Source organism: Lepidochelys olivacea, assembly GCF_965140295.1.
Source record: "Lepidochelys olivacea isolate rLepOli2 genome assembly, chromosome: 21".
Lineage (NCBI taxonomy): Eukaryota > Metazoa > Chordata > Testudines > Cheloniidae > Lepidochelys > Lepidochelys olivacea.
The window spans coordinates 6,461,307-6,482,054 of NC_140431.1; the positions used below are offsets into that span (position 1 = coordinate 6,461,307).

Below are 20,748 nucleotides of genomic sequence, written 5' to 3' on the forward strand. Positions count from 1 at the left end.
GGCAACAATCCAGCTGCAGTTAATGTCCCTCCCTGGGAAGCCTGGCCTCACACCTCTCACTGGCAGCAAACACCGGGTGTCATTTCTGTAGCTCCTTGGAGTCTCCCCCTTCACCCCAGTTCTGCCTGTTCACCACTCTTGCAGGGTCTAAAAAAGCATGAAAGCTGGAACTGATCTTCCAATAAAACCCCCTCCGTTTCCTAGAGCAGCGAGTGACATTGTTCTGAGGGTTCCTTGGCTAGCCTGGGGGCCTGAGTAACTTGAGCACTTTTGAAAAATCTCACCCTCGGTCTCCTGCCCTCTGAAGAGGGCTGAGGTGAACCTCTCTCCCCAGCATTCCTCCCGGGCTAAAGGCTGCCCTGGACTTCTTTCCATAACCTGTTCATCTCTTTCTTCTCATGCTTGTGAAATGCCTCACAAGGCGTGCGCACGTACACACGGCTATTGTGTGCACAAATTCTATTCCGAGCCCTCTCTGGGTGGGACGGTGCTGAAACCTTCTCCGGATGGAGCGGAGGGGGAGGAAAGCTCATTAGATCAGAGCCCTGTCTGGCTCCTGCACCTTCCACTGAGGCAGGACACAAGGATTATTTCCTCAGACAGGCTCACCCCTGCCTCTAGGTTAGGGCGGTCAGCAGCAGCAGTGGCAGCTCCAGTCTTCTTTCCCCTCCTCTCCCTGAGGACGGAAACAGTTGGTCTTGAAGAACACTCAGAACAAAACCCAACTGTTCCAAAGGCTCCTCTTCAGCTTTGCTGGCAACTTTCTTCCAAAAGCACCGAGAAAATCCTCTGGAGCCAGCTGCCTCTCACCTCATGCTGGAGAATGAACATGATGTGGACTGGGAATGAGGAGACATGGGTTGTCTTCTGCCCCTGACCTGCGGTGCAAGTCACTTCACCTTTCCCCTGCACCCTTTGGGTTGTCTGCTTAGACTGCAAACTCCTTGGACTGGGGACTGTCTCTCATTGTGTGTGCAGATGCAGCACCCACCACAATGAGACCCTGCTCTCGGGTGTCCATTGGAATACAAGTAATAGCCTCTGAAGTCCATATCTAGGCACTGAAATCAGTAGTTTGATTTTCAAAGATGCTGAGCACCCAACATCTTTTTATTATCTTAAATGGCAGATACTAATCTGGAAATCTGTCATCTGATCTAGATGCCTAAGTATGGCATGAGCAGCCTTGCTTTAGACCCCCAGCTCTGAAAATCCTGGGCCCTTGTTTCTTCTCCTAAGAGAAAAATGAATGAGAGAAAAATACTTTTCCTGTTTAGGGAGAATGAGAAGATAAGCCCTAAAGTGCAGCTGTCTGCTCTGGCCACCCTCTGTGCAAACAGCTAGCATACCCCTCGGCTCCCTTTGTTAGAGCTGATGCCCTTTTTTCCCTTTTAGATGCATTAGACTCAATTATACACAATCCATCTCCCACGAGGATCACTTCAAACTAGCATGAGAGTCTTGGGAATCCAGGGAGCACACAGGGAAAGGCAGGAGAAAGCTTCCTAAACTCACAAGTGTCCAGCAAAAATTCGGAACTTAATTCCAGAGGAAACTTCAGTGAGCACTAAATAAATATGATGTCACTTTGCAGTCTGCACACTTTCCCTCCAGAAACAACAACGGGGAGTCCTTGTGGCACCTTAGAGACTAACAAATTTATTTGGGCATAAGCTTATTCACCCCTTTGTGTCAACTGTTGGGAATAGGCTACATCCACCCTGTTTGAATTGGTCTCGTTAGCACTGACCCCCCACTTGGTAAGGCAACTCCCATCTTTTCATGTGCTGTGTATTTATATCTGCTTACTGAATTTTCCACTCCATACATCTGATGAAGTGGGTTTTAGCTCATGAAAGCTTATGCCCAAATAAATGTTAGTCTCTAAGGTGCCACAAGGACTCCTCGTTGTTTTTGCTGATACAGACTAACACGGCTACCCCTCTGAAACCTTTCCTTCCAGAGAATCTCCAAGGGCATTATAAATAACGGAGCCACCTAACATCTTAGGTAAGGTTTGGAGAGAGGACCTGATTTTCTCACTTTACAGAGAGGCACAGAAGATTGAGGTGATTTGCCCAAGATCATACTGCAGGTCAGTAGCAAGTCTGCAATAGAACCCAGGGGCCAGATTCTATGCTGCACCTTTAAGGTGGCCCAGCACAGAAAAGTGCAGCCCAGGAATGAGATGGGCTTTGCCCCTCCTGGATTCTAAGGCTTTAGGCAACTTCCTCACTCCTGCCAGCAGGTTATCCCCATGGAATAGGTGGAGTCAGAGCACTGCAGTCATGCCACCTGCTGCCAGCATGCCTGTACGCTGGAACTGCAAAAGAGAGGTGTCCCGTATGCTAGTGGGTTAGAGTTTTGCCTATAACAAGGTTCAAAAAAGGACTAGATCAGTTCATGGAGGATAGGTCCATCAATGGCTATTAGTCAGGATGGGCAGGGATGGTGTCCCCAGCCTCTGTTTGTCAGAAGCTGGGAATGGGCGACAGGAGATGGATCATTTGATGATTCCCTGTTGTTCATTCCCTCTGGGGCACCTGGCATTGGCCACTGTCAGAAGACAGCACTGGCTCTAGGTTTTTGCTTGGGTGGCCGGAATGCCGCCCAAGTGGGGGGGGGGAAAGGATGTCCGGAAAGCCGCCCCTGGAATTGTGCAGCCCCCAGCACGTGCTTGCTTTGCTGGTGCCTCAAGCCAGCCCTGGACAGGACACTGGGCTGGATGGACCTTTGGTCTGACCTAATATGGCCGTCCTTAGCTCTGCAGAAGGAGAATTCTCCCAGAAGCCTCTCCATTGCCTTTCCAGCCCTCAGTGGCATGGACTGGAATCTGGCCCAGGTCTCCTGGCTCACAGTCTCCCAGTTGAAATTGCCCTAACAGTTGCTAGGGAGGCTGAGCTGAATCTGCCATGGTCCTTACACCCTGAACCAAATTGCCCAGGTTCAGGCAGTCTCTGTTCTCTCGCTCTGGGTTCTGCTTGCCACGTAAGCTGCTGACACCCAGCCCCTGTCAAGATTTTGGCAGATACAGCAAGCGCAGCATGTACCCTGGTACATGAGATTTGGATAAGACCAGGGCAAATCAGCAATGTGATCTAATCAGGCACAAGCCTCTGAAGTGGCAGTTAGTGGCAGTTAGCCCAGCACTTCCCCTTCCTCCTGATAGATGTAACTCTCGTTAAGTGTGTGTTTAACTTAAAGCATATGGTGTTGGTGGAGCTAATGCTGTACTTAAAGCTACGCTGGATCAGAAAGCGTGTGCTCGGCACCTTGCAGGATTGAGCCCTGAAATGGTAAAATATCAAATGTTTTTAAAATTCGTAGCTGGGGCACGAGGGTGGCCAGTTTGGCTGGCTCAGGAGATTTGCAGCTCTTCACCTCTAGGTGACCAGCTCAAATACAGCCCAGCGACTGAGAGTTGTTAGTGTAGGGTGATGGATCAGTGGCCTCTGTGTAATGAATTTGGCAGGTCTCAGCCTGACCCCCTGAGCACAAGCATCAATGCCACTCTAACTGTAACGTTGAGGGGCAGCATGGAGGAAGATCTCACTGCCACTGCAACAGTCCTGTGGCTAACTAGCATTGCCTTCCAGCACTTTTCACCTTCATGACAGTCACGTTAAAGAAATAGAATCCCACTGGCCGCTATAGCCCTGACCTTCCTGCTGTGTTGTGCTTGCAGTGTCCAGCTGCACTTCCAATGCACCTGAGCTGCAGCCAGACAAGCACTGCCGATGAGGAGGATGTGCCCCTCTGGTCCATTTACAGCTGTAACTTTCCCAGGCAGACCCGCCCCATCCTAGGTGTCAGTCTGGCACATTAATATTCTTTATTACTTACACAGTGCTGAGTGCTTTGCTGACCGCTAAAAAGGCTACGTCCTTTGCCTGAAAGAGCTTATCACTGAAAATTTTCAACAAGATGCTGTGGATGATAGCAGTGAGCAGTGGGGGTGAGAATAAATGGAGAGGAGGGCAAGGGTTACAAAAACAAGATCCTGCAGCTACTTAAGGTTCCTGTGGGCCTGTCTTGTTCCAAACAGATCCATCCTTTGGCCCCAGTTCAGCAAAGCCTTTCAGCACAGAATCCATCCCCATTCAGCAAAAAACATAAGCACATGCTTAACTTGAAGTCAATAGGATTTAGGCACAGGCTTAAAGTTAATTATGCACTCGCATGCTTCGTCGAAGAGGCATGAACTGGGGCCTGTGTGGGTGTACGCATATCATGCATGTTTTGTACAGAAGCTGTAATGTGCAATGGAAATGCTAGGAGTGATTGTTAATAATTATACTCAGCACATGTATACTGTTTTTCATCTGTTGATCTCAAAGTGCTTTACAAAGGTGTGTAAATATCATTAGCCTCATTTTACTGATGGGGTGAATGAGAAGAGAGGTGTGAAGGCTCAAATGCTCAAGAGTGACCCCTCATTCTGAGCACCTCTGTTTGTGAGAGCCCAGCTGGAGACACTTTGGGCCTGATAGTCAAAGATGCTGACAAGCCATAAGCAGCACAGGGACTGAACCAGTAAATGGTGGTGTGGCACAAACGGGTATCTCCACCGAGCTGCCTTCTCAGGCTCCAGAATCTCAGCTTTCATATCAAGTTTCCAGCTGGGAAGAAAACCATGAAAATGTGATCCAAGAGTAGCTGTTACAGGGCTGTCTGCCTAAGCCTGGATGCTGGGAGAGGTGGGACCTGCCTCCTTCACCTCAGTGATAATCATGTAAATGTCAACATCATTAACCATTTCATTGCTCATGGAAGCAGGCAAGCAACGAGAGGAAAGATCATGGACATGCGCCATCTGCTGTCAGTGAGGTCCCATTTTGGCACCATGAGTGGGTGGTGTTTGGGAGATGCCATCACGTTTTTTTCCCCGCCACAGTCAAGACAGAGCAAAGCCCAAGGTGCCTAGCAGAGCTCCTAGGCATATTCAAACTCCATTGAGGGCTGGCCGTGCCCTGTGAGCTCCCACAACCACGTGTTTGAACATCTGCACAGTCTACTGTGAGCAATGCCTCATTCTGATGATGACTCAACGGGCAGCGCTGATGTCACGGTGGAGCTTGGAAGAGTGCCACCACCTTGTCTCCTTCCCTGTCCCCTCCATTCCACCCTTGCCCATAACTCCAGCTGAAGTCAACAGGAGCAGCAGATGCTCTGCACCTTCAAAATTCCAAACCAAGGAGTCTCAAAGTGGGCCCCTCGAGAACAAAGCCCCCCACCGTTACAGGCCACCTTCAACAATCTGGCTGCTTGTGGCTAGCCCAACGTTACACAGAGAGGCAGAACTGGGACTAGAACCCAGAAGTTCTGACTTCCACGCTATGGCTCTAACCATTAGACCTTTGCAGTGCTTAGCAGTAGGTCCTGGAGGCATGGTGTTTTGGGAGTCAGACATGTGTTCCAGCTGAGAATACACCACACAGCGTGCACTGAAATAACACTCACGCTTACCTAATTACCCATCTATAATTATAAGTGAACAAGGTTTCCCCAAATAGAAGAACATGGACAGCTCTGCCCACGCAGATTTACAAGCGTAAACATAACGAGACTCTTTGAAAATGTGCTTCCAGCTAAATCTGGACCGGAGGGAGCTTTTGCAGGAAACAGCAGCAGCGTTTCCACCCGTCAGCCATCCCAGTGAGCTGTACCAATGAGTCAGTTCCCATCGGTTCAAGTGACAACACGTGCAGGTGCTCCTGTGCTTTTCCCAGCAGTGCGCAGATTCTCTTCAGCAAGTTGTTCAAGAGGGAACATCTGCTCAAAGTGAAAACAAGACTGTTCATATACATCTGATCCAAACTGGAATACAAAGTGGGACTGAGACCCAAGCAGAGACCCAGTGATACTCAACTAAGGGACACTGTAAAAATAAGCATCTTTTTCTCTGCAACTGATAGAGCTGGGTGAATATATTGCAAAACAGTGGGCCAGATCCTCAGCTGATGCATCGGCATAGCTCAATTGACTATATGCCAGTTTGACATCAGCTGAAGAACTGGCCCGAGTGACTGTTTGCAAACACTAGTTTCAATTAAGAGCAGCTGTTCGTGTCCACCACATTCCTGCCTTTTTTTCATCCTCTGTTCATGAACATTCACACAAACAGATATTTGTTCACACAGATGTTTGGGGAATGGCTGTTCTTCGTACGGGCGCCCGTCTTCACATATGGATGAGGGGACTCCTGGATGAACAAGAGCATTCATTATTCCTTAAATCATTCCATTCAGGCATCCAATCAAAGAGCAAAATATATATATACCCAGTGACTTAAGCAACAAATCACACGCCATGAATAATGAATAGGGGACAGGTCACAAACTGCCGACAGTGTGAAATGTGTTTGCATTCAGTTGAAACAATTACAAATGATGAACAGATTAGAGGGGAGGGGGGAAGGTCAATACTGTGGATAATTCACAATCAGGGATTTAAAAAAAATTGGGGTTAAATTATTCAAAATGACACATTGGTTTGTTGTTGTAGGGTTGGTGATGGCCTAGGCATTGGGGGGCTGTGTTTTCTAGTTCAAGGGCTCTGTGGTTCTTATTTGTTATTGTAGGGCTTGTCATAGGTGTTGAGACTGCATGCCCTGGATTGTTGTTGTAGTGTTGCATGGGGGCCATGGGTCTATGTACTCTGTATTATTATTGTGGGGTTGCTCAGTGGCATGGTATTTCATCCCTGTTGAACTGAGTCTAGTGCCTGGAAGCCAGTTTCACGGACCCTGGTGAAACACTTGATGAAGTGGTTCAATGCCCGCTAGACAAGGCATTACTGTTCCTGGGTCTGGGTCAGCCAAGTGGGGTGCTACGGTTCTGGCATGGTTAGCTGGTGTGCCACTTGAGTGAAGTCGTCCAGCACCAATATAGGGGGTGTTAGGTCTCAGGATCCTTCTGGATTGACGGAGTCTCGTGCTGTGGATCCAGCACGTTTGATGTTGCTGATCTACTTGCTTGAAGTGACTTGGCTGGAGCCCAGTGTAACTGGCACTAGAATCAACCATGGTGGAAGTTGAGTTTGTTCCCAATTCAAGTGACTTAGGACCCACCTAAGACTACATAGTTCAGTGGCAAAGATCCAGCACATTTGCTTGTTCAAGTGTCAGGAATACCCAGATCCATTCCAGGAGAGTCAACGGAGGCCCTGGCATTCCTTTCCTGGGAGTCTCTCCTACATCCGATGAAGTGAGCTGTAGCTCACGAAAGCTTATGCGCAAATAAATTGGTTAGTCTCTAAGGTGCCACAAGCACTCCTTTTCTTCCTCCTGACAAAATCAGACTGGGGGCCTGAGCAGGGCATGACAAGGCCTTCCTTGCCTACCGGACCCTTCTGCTGGGTTATCTGTGTAGGGCTGCTGGAGGGCACCTGGCTGGGTACTCTGTGTTGTTATAGGGTTGCCCCGGGAGGGAGGGGTGGTGGGCTGTGTGCCCTGCGGTGTGTTGTTGTAAGGTTGCCCGGGGGGAGGGGGGGGCGGTGTGTTGTAGGGTTGCCCATGGGGAGGGAGGGGGGCTGTGTGCCCTGCGGTGTGTTGTTGTAGGGTTGCCCGGGGGGAGGGGGGGGCGGTGTGTTGTAGGGTTGCCCGAGAGGAGGGAGGGGGGCTGTGTGCCCTGCGGTGTGGTGTTGTAGGGTTTCCCGAGAGGAGGGAGGGGGGCTGTGTGCCCTGCGGTGTGGTGTTGTAGGGTTGCCCCGGGGGGAGGGAGGGGGGCTGTGTGCCCTGCGGTGTGGTGTTGTAGGGTTGCCCGGGGGGAGGGGGGGGCGGTGTGTTGTAGGGTTGCCCGAGGGGAGGGGGAGGGGCTGTGTGCCCTGCGGTGTGTTGTTGTAGGGTTGCCCGGGGGGAGGGGGGGGCGGTGTGTTGTAGGGTTGCCCGAGAGGAGGGAGGGGGGCTGTGTGCCCTGCGGTGTGGTGTTGTAGGGTTGCCCGAGAGGAGGGAGGGGGGCTGTGTGCCCTGCGGTGTGGTGTTGTAGGGTTGCCCCGGGGGGAGGGAGGGGGGCTGTGTGCCCTGCGGTGTGGTGTTGTAGGGTTGCCCCGGGGGGAGGGAGGGGGGCTGTGTGCCCTGCGGTGTGGTGTTGTAGGGTTGCCCCGGGGGGAGGGAGGGGGGCTGTGTGCCCTGCGGTGTGGTGTTGTAGGGTTGCCCCGGGGGGAGGGAGGGGGGCTGTGTGCCCTGCGGTGTGGTGTTGTAGGGTTGCCCCGGGGGGAGGGAGGGGGGCTGTGTGCCCTGCGGTGTGGTGTTGTAGGGTTGCCCCGGGGGGAGGGAGGGGGGCTGTGTGCCCTGCGGTGTGGTGTTGTAGGGTTGCCGGGGGGGGGAGGGGCGGTGTGCCCTGCGGTGTGTTGTTGTAGGGTTGCCGGGGGGGGGGGAGGGGCGGTGTGCCCTGCGGTGTGTTGTTGTAGGGTTGCCCCGGGGGGGGGGCTGCTTCGTGCATTTTAAGCGGCCGAGGGAGGCAGCTGTTGGAAAAGCAAGAGGCTCTCTTCGTCCTCTGGGCTGATACCAAGAGGAGGGCGCAGGGCAGGCTGGAGCCCCGCACGCCCCAGGAAGCCCGGGGCCGCGCGAGGATACCCCCCCCCCGGGGCCGCGCGAGGATACCCCCTCACCCCCCCACCCGCGGGACCTCCCCCCCCACACCCCGCAGGGGACCTCCCCCCCCAGCCCCGGCGGCGCATGCTCCTGGGAGCGTCCAGCAGCGAGGCGATTTAAAAGGCGGCGGAGCGCGGAGCCGAGCGGGGCAGCTGCCGAGGAGCCGGGCGGAGCCGGGCCGAGCCCCCTGCCCCTCTCCAAGGTAGGGCGAGCGCGCGTGTGGGTCCCCGGGCAGCCGGGGCTGTCAGCGGGCGCGGCTCAGACTCTCCCGGGCACCCGGGGCTGCCCCCCCGGGGCGAGGGGCCAGAGAGCCCCGGCAAAGGGCGAGCGCAGGGTCCCGGGCCGGGCTGCTCCGGGCCACGCCCGGGGCTCCCGGGGGCGGTGTCGGCCCCGCGGGGGGCAGAGGAGACCCGCCCGGGTGAGTGGGACCCGGTGGCTGCTCCGGGGGCACCCGGGCTGCCCCCCACGCGCGGGGGCTCCAGTCTCATCCCTGGCAGGGGCGGCGGTATTTGGGGGGACATCCGCTGCCCTCCGCTTTGTGCTCTGTCTTTTCCTGGCTTCCCCGGGGGGACAATCGGTTCTGTGCTGGGGCTGCCCGAGGAGGACACACGCTGCCTTTAGGTGGCTTTTTTCTTTTTCTTTTTACAAATAAATGTCATTCCTTTTCTTACTGGGCAGCGAAACGACTTCATCCCTGGATCTCGTGCGTTCCTTATCACCGTTCAGCGCTTTCCTTTCCCCGGCGTTGTGTTGTGCGGTGGCTAGTTAGTTAAAAAGCCAACCAGGAATTTGAACTATGTGGAACAACCGTGGGGTTGCTGAAGTTTGTCAGTCGTCTAATGTGACTGTAAATATAGATACATATATATTCCGTTTTGACATACTCCAGCCTTTCCCTCTCCTGCACAGAGCAAACAACATGCTTTTAACACACTCCTCATCTGTCAAGGGGGAGAGAGACCACAGAAACTGGCTCGTTCCTAAGGAGGGAAGAGATTTTGAGGGCTAGCGCTCTTCCTGTCTCTGTAGATAAATGTGTCCTACATCTCTTGAGGCATTTGACAAGGCAGTCTGACCTGGTGCCTTTTTAAGTAACATTAATAATAACAATGAGGCTACTGGAGACAGGGAGCTTTTAATATAAAAATTTTGAAGTAGCTTTAGTCAGCAGGAATGGAAGGCGTAAAAGTGCAAGGCATAGGTGAGAATGTCACTTCAGGTAGAGCTGATAAGCAACGTGTGTGTGTGTCCGTCCGTCGTCCTACCCAGTTTTGTTCTTTGTGGGTTTTGTGCATTGCTTTTCTGGCTGCTTTTGTGCAGTCCAGAAGTTGTTATATATGTTAGTTCTAAACCTTAGAGAGAAGGGGAAAAAGTCTATGAATCTGGACTTTCCAGAATCCTGGGAGTCTTGCAGGGACAAACCAGCCAATACTGTAATTAACCCGAATCAAAGAAAACAAGCATGTCTCAAAACTAGTAATGTTGGTATGACTTGAGTTCTTGATGGGCACGCTGCTTTAACTGAGTAAGGTACCAATTCGTGTTTCCCTATGTGTAGGGCCCTCCTAAATTCATAGCCATGAAATATGCGTCACAGACCATGAAATCTGGTCTTTTAGGTGCTTTTCCCCTATACTATAGAGATCTCACGGGGGGAGACCAGTGTTTTTTTCAAACTGCCCAAAAGAGAGTTGCAAGAGAGTCCCAAGGTTATTTTAGGGGGGTCATGGTTTTGCCATCCTTTCTTCTGCCCTGCCTTCGGAGCTTGATGGCCAGAGAGCAGCGACTGTTGGCCAGGCACCCAGCTCTGAAGGTGGTGCCTCGCCAGCAGCAGTGCAGAAGAAAGGGTGGCAACACCATCCCGTGCCATCCTTACTTCTGCGCTGTGGCTGGCGGCAGCAGCGCAGAAGTAAGGGTAGTAGTACCACAACTCCCCCTACAATAATCTTGCGACCTCTCTCCCCCCTTGCCCCAGCTGCTTTTTGGGTCAGGGCCCCTACAATTGCGATGCCTTAAAATTTCAGATTTAAATAGCTGAAATCGTGAAATTTACTATTTTAAAAATCCCACGACCGTGACATTGATCAAAATGGACTGTGAATTCGGTAGGACCCCACCGATGTGTGACTGCTTTCGATCAAATAGAAAACCAATGTAAGGAATTAGGATTTTTGTGTTAGTGAGAGGAAGCTTGATTTCAGTGCTTCTCCAAAGCCACTTGGTCTGCAAAACTGGACTGGAAATGTTTCAGGAACAACATTTCTACTCCCTGTCTGGAGCTGGAAGGTTCATGGATAATGAAAAGGAATAAACCAAACTCAAACAAGGTTCAGTTCAGGTGTGGTTACAGTCTTAGATAAAGGTTCAGGGAGATGTGTATGTGACACTTGATCAGAACTTAACTGGGAGTTTTTTGGCAATTTTACTCAGAATCTATTTCTCAGAGTGCCTAAATGACATAGGTGCCTAAGTCACTTTCAAGAATGGGACTTGGGTTGCTGAGTCACTCAGGCACTTCTGAAAATCTTACCTGCTAACTTTTGAACAGCTTCTAAGTGACTCACTGTACCTGCAGGCCTCTTTCTGTCATAAAGGATCAATTCATGCCACCAGGTCCTTTCTCGCATCTTCCTGTTGTTCCTTGGTAGCTTTCCTACCCTTAAGGGAAGTGGTTCTTAGATACTTGCAGTGAAAGAGCCAGGGTTAGAAATCAGGGATTCCTAGCTCCTAGTCTTGTGCTGAGATTGCCCAGTTAAACTCTGGAACATATTGCCGTAAGATATCCTTGAGGCCAAGGACTTAAAGAGGATTTTAAAAAGGATTTGACATAATATGGCTAAGAAGAATATCCAGAGTTGTTAATAAATAACTTTATGAAAGAAAGAAATGAGAGCTCGGCATGGGAGAGTTTGATGTATAAAACACCATGCTTCAGGGCATAAACCAACCTTTAAGTACTAGGAGACAGGAGGAAGTTTTCCCCTGGGGAGGGTTTCCCATAAGAATCTACTGCAGGGCTTATTCCTCCAAAGCCGCTGAAGCGGGCCAGTGTTGTAGAAGGGATACTGGACTAGATGGACAGAGCTCTGATCTTGTCCGGCAATTCCCACAATGATATCTTGCCACATCTCTAAAGGGGTCTGTTTAAAACACAAAAGAGCGCTTGCTTGGGAAAAAAACATTGAAACCTCTTGGGATGCATTACCGATAACATAAGGCCCAAGCCCTATGGATTTGTGTTGGAGGTGTCCAGAGCTAGGGATTCTCCATACATAAATCTGAATAAGAGAGAGATTCCTAAAGAATTCTATTGATTCAGAAATACATAGAATTCTGTACAATACATTCCAGACAAACACACAAGGAAACTCCATCAGCAAGATCTTCTAGAAGGAGGGGCAAGGGGATGGCATGACTGCATTTGTGGTTGATGCTGGCAGCCAGAAACACTCGCTACATAAATCATGAGGGAAGTGCATATCATCAGACTCTGAGATAAAAATAAAATCTTCTATAAAATCTGGGGCTGTCTTATTTTTGAATGAGTAACTACAAAATACAGATGCTGAAAATAAACTCTTAATCATTTAATCTAACAACGTACTTCTGTTTGGAGCACTCAAAAGGTTCAGTCTTCCCTTGGTTATACCTCTCCACCTCTCTGTTGAAGTTCACCGTGGGTGGAACCTAATACACTGTGCCAGTTTCACACAATCAACTACTCGAGTAACTGCCAGTGTGTTCTCGAAAGGAAAATCTGACATTGGAGTGCAGCTCTATGAAGTCGCGCTCTGGAAATCTCATCCTGTTCGTAATTTGTAATGTTTTATTTTCTCAGTATATGTTGCTGGCAATTGCCAAACTGGATCAGACAACTTGTCCATGTAGCCCAGGATTCCAACTCCCACCATGGCTGGCACCAGATGCTTTCTGGAAAAGTGCAAAAAACCCCTCTTAATGGACAATGCAGAGTAACTTGTGTCTAGGAGCAAGTTCCTTCCAGTCAGTTAATGGCTGGCCCATTCCTTGAGCATGGGAATTCATACCCCTTTCATTTGAATCCTAGCTTATGTAGCAAAGGATGTTCTTCTTATTCATGTACATGTCTAATCCACTCTTTGACTCTTGCTAAGCTCTTGGTTGGCCCCAATAATACTCAATGGCAGTGAGTTCTCCAGGTTAACTATTCATTGTGTAAAGTCTCTCCTTTTGATCGGTTTTAAATCTGTTACCTTTCAGTTTCATTTTGTGTTTAAATTCTCAAACCATATAATTCTGGTGATCCCCAATGCTGCAGCATCTTTCACTCCACATGGACTCTTCCTAGCTGTAGCCCAATTCAGGACTCTGTTTGTAGCTCACGAAAGCTTATGCTCAAATAAATGTTAGTCTCTAAGGTGCCACAAGTACTCATTTTCTTTTTGTTTGTAGTATTTCTAAAAGCTGTTTTGACTAACACTTACAAAATCACAAGCCCCTCTTTGCCCTCTGCCAGGCTTTCATGTCTGTCTTTGCCACATATTTCTTTGGTGTAACTTCAACCATGATCAGATTTGTGGACAGCTCCAAAACTGGAGTGGGACAGAAGCAAGGGACGGAGAAAGATAAGAGCAGAGCGGAGGAAACAATATAGGGCAAGATTGCTACTAATCAGTGTAAAGCCCTGGATCCTGGGAGAAGACATAAGCGGTGCAGAAGTAAAATGAGGGAAGGGAAAGGAAATTTAAAAAGCGGCACTTGGCAGGTTTATTTTAATCTCTGCTGTCCCAGGGTCACTCTTTCATATAACCAAGCCCTGTAGTTTCTGCGTGAGAAGGTCCAGGGCTGGGATTGAGAGACAAGAACGGGAGGTGTCCCTGGGAGGATCTTTGCTTTAAGAATAGCAGAGAAGCTTGCAAACAGTTGAAGGCATCCATGAAATAATAGGTGTTGCACCAGGAAAATATTGCCTAGAAGTATGTGTGTGAATTTCACTTTAGGATATGCAAGCAAAATCTCCACAAGCATGGAACATCCAGAGGACAGGAAAAAAACAAGACAAGGGCTCCTTGTCATGTGGCTTGTGTCTCACAATCAAACCCCACATACGTGTTTTAAGACTCAGTGCAGCAAACTCTGACTTCCTTTAAATCATAGTATTGCTTGTGTAATATGGCATTACTCACTGCAATAAGAGTGGCAGTGAGAGAGGTGCCTGTGTGTTTCACATCTCAGCCACCCAGGGGCTTGATCGTGAAATATAACTACATGGAACACTAAAAAACTTCTTTGTTATTTTTATGCTGCTCCTTGGAGGTCTCTAAACTTGTGGCCCTTTTTGTTTTCATCTCCTCAAATGTCAGTTCCTGGTTTAGTTTGAAAATATTTAACGTTTTTGCTAATCTGCATAAGAGAAAAAGCAGACCCTATGAATATTGTCTGGCAAAATAAGAAATGTAATAGAGGCTTGTAGCCCGAATGGCTTCTTTGTCTTGGTGGCAGAGGGAGGTTGGAACATATTCTGCAGTAAGCAGGTGTTTGATGTACAGGCATAGAATAAACATTTTTCTCTTCCTCTAAATGCCCGTATTGTGAAATCACAGTCGCCAGTCCAGTTCTCAAGACCTTGTTCCGTGTCTGTGTGGGGAAAGTACCTCTGCATTGAAACGTGGCACTGATTTCCAGCTGTTTAGAGCCAGAATCCCAGGACTGCCAATCTCAAGAGTTAAAAAAAAATGGTCCCAAAGATCACAAGATCATTTGGTGATTTGTTTGGTTTTTTTTTTTTTTTTTTAAATACATGATTTAATCCAATGTTGGGTTCTTTTAATTTGCCTTTTGGTTTCTGAGCCTTTAGCTTACATATTCTTGTATGTGTTTAACTAGCATCTAACTATTTACATATCCTATTTGTATTACTGTAAAACCTGGGAGCCCCAGTCACGGACCCAGGCCGTATTGCGTTAGATGCTGTACAAACCCAGAACAAAAAAAGACAGTCACTGTCCCCGAGAACTTGCCATCTAAGTATAAGATGAGACAACAGATGGATACAGACAGACCAATGAGGGAGGACAAGGAAACAACAAGCCCATATTGGTCGGTGTAATCAGCACAACAGCAACCTAACTGTTGTCAAGTTTTTGGTGAGCATCACACCCAAGGAGAGTTAAGGAGGAGAAGGAGGGAGCGATGCGGATGTTAAGGAGGAGCTGAGGGGCAGCGTGGGAGGAAGCATGAAGATGCTTGTTTGAAAATTAGAGTACTCCCTTCCCATGAAACCTCTGGGCTAGTGTTTGAAATTCCCAGGCTGGGTATAAAAGAGTAACTGAAATGATCAGTGGGCTGACAGGGTGGATTTTCATGAGGACTAGCTCACAGTTGTATAAGTAGAGCTTTGGAGTTGGATGTACCTACCTACAAGAATGTAAAGGGAGTATGTAAGTGGAGGGGCACAGGACTCGTACAGGGTATATAACTTGGACTAATGGGAAAGGGAAGGGGGAAACCTCGTGCTTGGTACTGAGGAGAGAACCTTCCCAGCTCTCAGATCTATTAGACTGTCGAATAGTGCCCATGGGATATGGTGACAACCTCAGTGCTTGAGACACATCAAACCAGACTGGACAAAGCACGAGAGAATGTACTTTTGGGAACAGTCCTGCATTAGCCCCTAGGGGGGGATGATGCAATAGGGCCTTTTTCATCTTTAATTTCTCTGAAGACAGCCCACTCTTATTCCCCCTGATACTCCCATTCATCATTGTTCGCACATGCCGTTCATAGCAGGGCATGAGCCTTGTAGGCGAGAGCAGCGAACTCTAGCTATCCCCCTCACCAGTTGAAACCGAGCTTGGGTACTGGTTTGCATGTGTCCTCTTTCCTGGTCATCTTGGCTGCGGTGATAACCCTAGGCCAGGTACTTAATAACGGGCAGTAGTTTTGTGGCTGCAGTGGGCAGAGTGGAAATGTCCAGCTCCTGCAATAATGGAAACTGACCGGATTGTGTGCTAGAGGTATCCCTGGGGAGTGATGCAGAAGTATCCATAACTCACCAGAGGTCTCCTTCTCCTTCATGTGTATCCGCATTGAACTTTGCCCCAGTAAATACAGCAGGAGGCTAAGATGCCTGCAAGAGGATAAAACCCTGCCTTTTCCAAAGAGAGCCATCAATGGAGAGCGCGTCACTGACATCCTGCTAACACAGCGTAGTTGTAAGAGAGCTCTCGCCCGTCTGCCATCTTCAGCAGATGCCCCCTGCATTAACGCAGCCTACTTTGTATCAGTGCGATGCTAACGTGTTAAGCGTGCGCAACAAGAGATGAGCCCCAATTCTGGCTCAGAGCACTCCTGGACTAAGTGGCTGATCCTCCTTTCTCTGGACTTATCACCCTGATAAGAACACAGCACTGGAAGGGACCTCGTGGGTCACTGAGTCCAGTTCCCTGCTACGTCAAGCTACCCCGTCATGTATTCCCATTCATAAATGTATCATGCTTCACTTTAAATAAGTAAGGCTGAGATTTTTACACAGGCATGTAAAAGGAGTTAGGTGCTCAATTCCCATTGGATGTCAGGGGCTTAAGTGAAATCCCAGCCTAAAGCCAGTTCTTTAGAAAGGTGAAAATCTCCTTCCAGGTACGTAGAGGCAAGCAGCAGCCTCATGTGAATTCTTACTGCTGTCTATTAAATCCCTGGGAGATGGGAATTGATGATGGTTTGAAATCATTTTAAAAAAATGCCAAATTTTGAAATTTTGAAAAATCCTGTTCTTCCTCACCCCATTGCCCCCAAATTACCCACAAACCTCTTTCAGGTTTTTGATTAAACTTGATATTTTGGTAAAAATCTTTGGTTTGTTTTTGCAAAAGCTGGAGAATTTCAACCACCTTGAAAATGTTTGTTTTGGTCATAAAGCCGTTGTTTCATCAGAAAAGCGTTTTGATGGAAGATCTGTGACCTGCTGAATGGATGATGCCAGGACCGCCACAATCTTAATTAATAGAAATGAAGGGATTGGTGCTATAAAGGGGACTGTAAAACAGCTCTAACACCTTTTCGTGGCAGGGGAGGGTAAATCCCAGACACTTCAGGGAGAACTATGGTTCATTGCCCAGTCCACCTGCTTCTCACACACTCATGTTGGTCTGATAGGACTTATGGAAGCCTCCTGCTTCCAGCTGTCTTGAGGCTAGTCCTCAAATGGCAAGGTCTTTTGTCTGTTTCAAAGCCACGATTTCATTTTGGCGACTGAAAACGGAGAGGGAGAAACCCACCAACTTGCCGGTGGAGGTCAAAGGGCATGCCGAAAGATATGTTCGCATCAGGCTCCTTCAGCAGGAACGCAAATAACTCGAATTGCAGACCAGAAAATTACCATGAAAAAATGTACTAATTACGATGTGATTACAAAAGAGCCTATTTGTTCTTTGTGCATCTGAGATTCAAAGTGGATCCTCCAAGGAAAAGCATGGCATCACACTCTTGAAATGTCAAGCACAAAGGGCTGTATAACTTTTTGAGCCCATTGTTTTACTCTCCCCTGGGATTTTCCTGGATGATTTTTGGATAGTTGTCATGCCCACCCCACAGCACCCCACCCCCAGTGGTGGTCCTCTGTGTCTAGCAAAAGATAGATTTCCCCACGAAGTCCTCAAGACCGTGCTCGCAAACAGCGCCTTCCCCGCCTTGCAATGGAACTCCCTTTGGAGGGAGTGCTACTGGAATCCACTTGCTACTTCTGAATTGGCCAGCAGGGGTATTATTAAGGCTAATGAGTCATTCCCTTCTGCCACCACTCACGGGGTTTGAGCCTTTTGTCTCTGCTGTGTTCCCAGAGAACCACAAATCATTTCACTAATCCAGCCAGGATGTCTTGTATGTCAGTGCAGAACAGAGCCATTCGTCTGGCAATTAACTACATCAGGTGGAATGTCTCAAGCACTGCAGCTTTCTAGCATTGCAAATTCTCCCCAAGGCTGGTGCTGGGAGTTCAAGGCACGATGCTGGCTCAGCGGTGAGTTCAGTCTGAAGCATCTAGCCTCGGCCACTGTCAGAAGACAGGATAGATAGACCATTGGTCTGACTCACTATGGCTGATCTTAAGCTCTTCAATCCCCGATTGTGCAGTATCCACCTTCCTGTTGTAAACAAGAAGTTCAGCTCTCGTTTCCTATTTTCCCAGCTCTGTTCGCAGGCAATGTGGCCTCGAGACAAGATAACCACTAACACCCCCACAGCTGTGATTACAGTCTTGGAGACTTTTTTTCCCCTCATCATCATAAATGAGCAAAGCAACGATAATGCGGATGCCGCGGGAGCCAGGGCTGACTTGCCAGTAGTGTAACTTCAATTCAGTGTGACTTCAGCACATATTGCTCAGCTGGGAAGAAGAGACTGAGTTTAGTTCCATCTGAACTAGTTTTCCTTCCTATTGTGTTTCCAAGAATGGAAATTAGAGGGACAGGCACTTTATAAGTTTCCTTCTTGTTTGTTCTCTTCCCTAACCCCTTTTTATGGCCAGTGCTGGCCTGTTCCCTCAAGCAATCTGTGGAAGCATTATTTTTTGTAATGCAGTGGATCATGGTAAAAAGACCTGTCAAATCTCCTATGTTTCCCCAGGCAGATCTGATTTACACTGGAATTCCCCCTGCACCCTGAAAGAGCTTTGGGGCTGTCTCGCCTTCTGCCAGGACATTAAGTTGCGGAGGGGTGTGCTGGGGGAGGCCCTTGTCCATGGCATCCTAAGTGGAGATTTGAGTGGTCCAGCTTCAGCCATCCCTAGTCCATAGGGTACATCTGTCCAAGAAATTAAGTTATTTTGAGCCCTTTACTAGCTAGTGGGGGGTGGTGCAAAAATGGTCTGGTTTTTAAATGAATGTCTGGTTGGTGGCAACACTTCCTCTGACCCTGTGGATTTGGTATTGACCGTGTTGGTTGCTCTCAAGTTCTGTAATTGCAGGGGTGGGTTGTTTGGTTTTTTTTGCTGCCATTCTCAGTCTCACATTTCTAAGCCTCTTACATTTTTCAGATTCTTGACACCATGGAGAGATGTTAAGCTGGCGAGTTATCTGTCTGTGGAGGAGGGTCAGTGTGGAATCCCTGGATCATGTGCTGCTTTCTTTTAGCTGTTAGTCAGAATGTTTCTAATTGTGGAATGTAATGATGAGCTAGTTTCCTATCTGTGACTGGATGTTTCAGGGTTTTGGTTTTTTTTTTTTGTAATTTCCTTTCTTTGCTGTGTGTGTGTGTGTAATATATCAGGGCTGACTTTTAACCTTCTTCCTCCACAAAAGTCCCCAACCGCTCTCTTTAGGACTGCTGGGAACCTACTCAAGAGAGTCTCTCAAAGTGTGTCCCAGACCAAGAGGTTTGGGACACACTTGCTACAAATGGGCATAAACCAACCGGTGCAGCAATGAGCCAGGGGATCTATCCAGAGACTCTGCATGCTCCACGTGGCTCAGGCTCAGATTGACCCCTGAAAGCTGGTCACTACTGGAAATGAGACCCATGGGCCTGGTTCACCATTGTTCTGCACCTTGCAAAGTCACTTGCGCTAGTTGAAAATGCTACCTGGTCAGAACGGGAGCACTTCACACCCACTTTGTGCCAGTGTAAATGGCTGTGCAAGGTGCTGGGAAAGGGCAAATTGAATCCTATCTGCCTTTCCTGGCACCCTCTGTATCTAGCTAAGAGTATCCGTGTCAGTATGGAGTCTCTCCCTCGTGTAGGAAGAAGGGTGGAGTGGGCTGTATTGGGGAACCTATTTCTCTCCATATGAATTAACCCCTTCTTACCAACAGCTGGGAATTTCGGGACATGGTGGGTGCTGAGCTTCTTTTGTTGTTGACAGGTTTCAGAGTAACAGCCGTGTTAGTCTGTATTCGCAAAAAGAAAAGGAGTACTTGTGGCACCTTAGAGACTAACCGGTTAGTCTCTAAGGTGCCACAAGTACTCCTTTTCTTTTTGTTGTTGAAAATCTGGCCCTGGGTTACAAAAGCCCACGAGGTCACCCGGGAATGCACAGTGACCATGTGCTATTACACAGTGACTGAACGGGGGATAGTCCCGTTCTGAACTCCTCCTGCTTGGCAGCGTGGGCCTGTCTCTAGTGTTGAGAGAGGCAAAGGCAGATCCTGAACTGGAGCCGCCTGAGGCATGGCTACCCTACGCTTCCAGAAAACCAGACAGACTTCTTTTGCGAATGAGCGGGCTCTGTGTGTGTGTGTGTGTGTGTGTGTGTGTGTGTGTATGTGGGTGGGTGGCTGGAAGTAGGAGGGTTGTCACATGTCCTGTTTTATTATTCGTCCCTTTTGAGCGCTGCTGTTTCTGTTCCTAGATACAGAAAGGGGAGGAGGGGCGGGAGGGCAGATCCTGAGCCACCTGTTGGATTTCCACACTTGCAGAGGCCGCTGTCCTTTTTCACAGTGTCTGTGTCTTTCTCCTCACTCCCTACGCCCCAGCATTCAGTTCACAACCAGCCCATTGTGATGCCGGATTAGAGCAGCTGGGTGGAGTCTTTCAGGCTCAAGCGTAACTTCAGTCCCTTGAAAAAGCCTCTGAAGGTTTTTAATTTTTTTTATATTTTAAAGAGGACGGCAACGCCAACAAGGGGATAATTTGATGGATTACGCTGTGGGGCTGAGAGGCTCTCCCTAATCCCCTTTGTGTGTCTGCTTGACCAGACGCGCAGCAGAAGCCCCCAGCCTCTGGCAGAGAAAAGGCAGATCAGCAGAATGTGTTTTACACACTGACATATAAATACGGGGCCCTGGTCATGTGGGGCTCCTCGGATATAATCTGTGCCAGTTACCACGCCACGGAGGAGGGGAGGGAACCTGGCTGGAGTGTATTATTTCCCCCCGACTCTTCCAATTCAATTTACATTTTTATTCTTCTGCTAATAATAAAAACTTGAGCAGGGGAGGGAAAGGAGATAGGCAAACTAGGTCAGATGTCATGGTGATGGGCACAGTTGGCGAACCAGAATAAAAAGCAGAACCAAGTCTTCCCTGACTCCTGGAGGTGTTCGGCTCCTGACTTCACAACATGGGCCCATCTCTTAAAATAAAGTCTGAGCAGGCACGGTGCAGTGAGACCCACTTACAGAGGAGTTGGAGTGAAACTCTAGTTAGTTATTGAGCATCATTGACCGGCCCGGTCATCCCATCTCA

At 48.8% G+C, this 20,748-nt stretch overlaps 1 protein-coding gene across 1 annotated transcript in view; it reads left to right on the plus strand.

Moving 5' to 3' along the window:
* Positions 1-8,695: 8,695 nt before the first annotated feature.
* The window catches only part of LOC311511142 (ETS domain-containing protein Elk-4-like), an 87,694-nt gene continuing 75,641 nt past the window's right edge, over positions 8,696-20,748 (plus strand). Inside the window, exon 1 of the mRNA XM_084611516.1 lies at positions 8,696-8,795. The gene's annotated coding sequence lies outside the window, so the exon portion shown is untranslated. The remainder of the gene's footprint in view (positions 8,796-20,748) is intronic.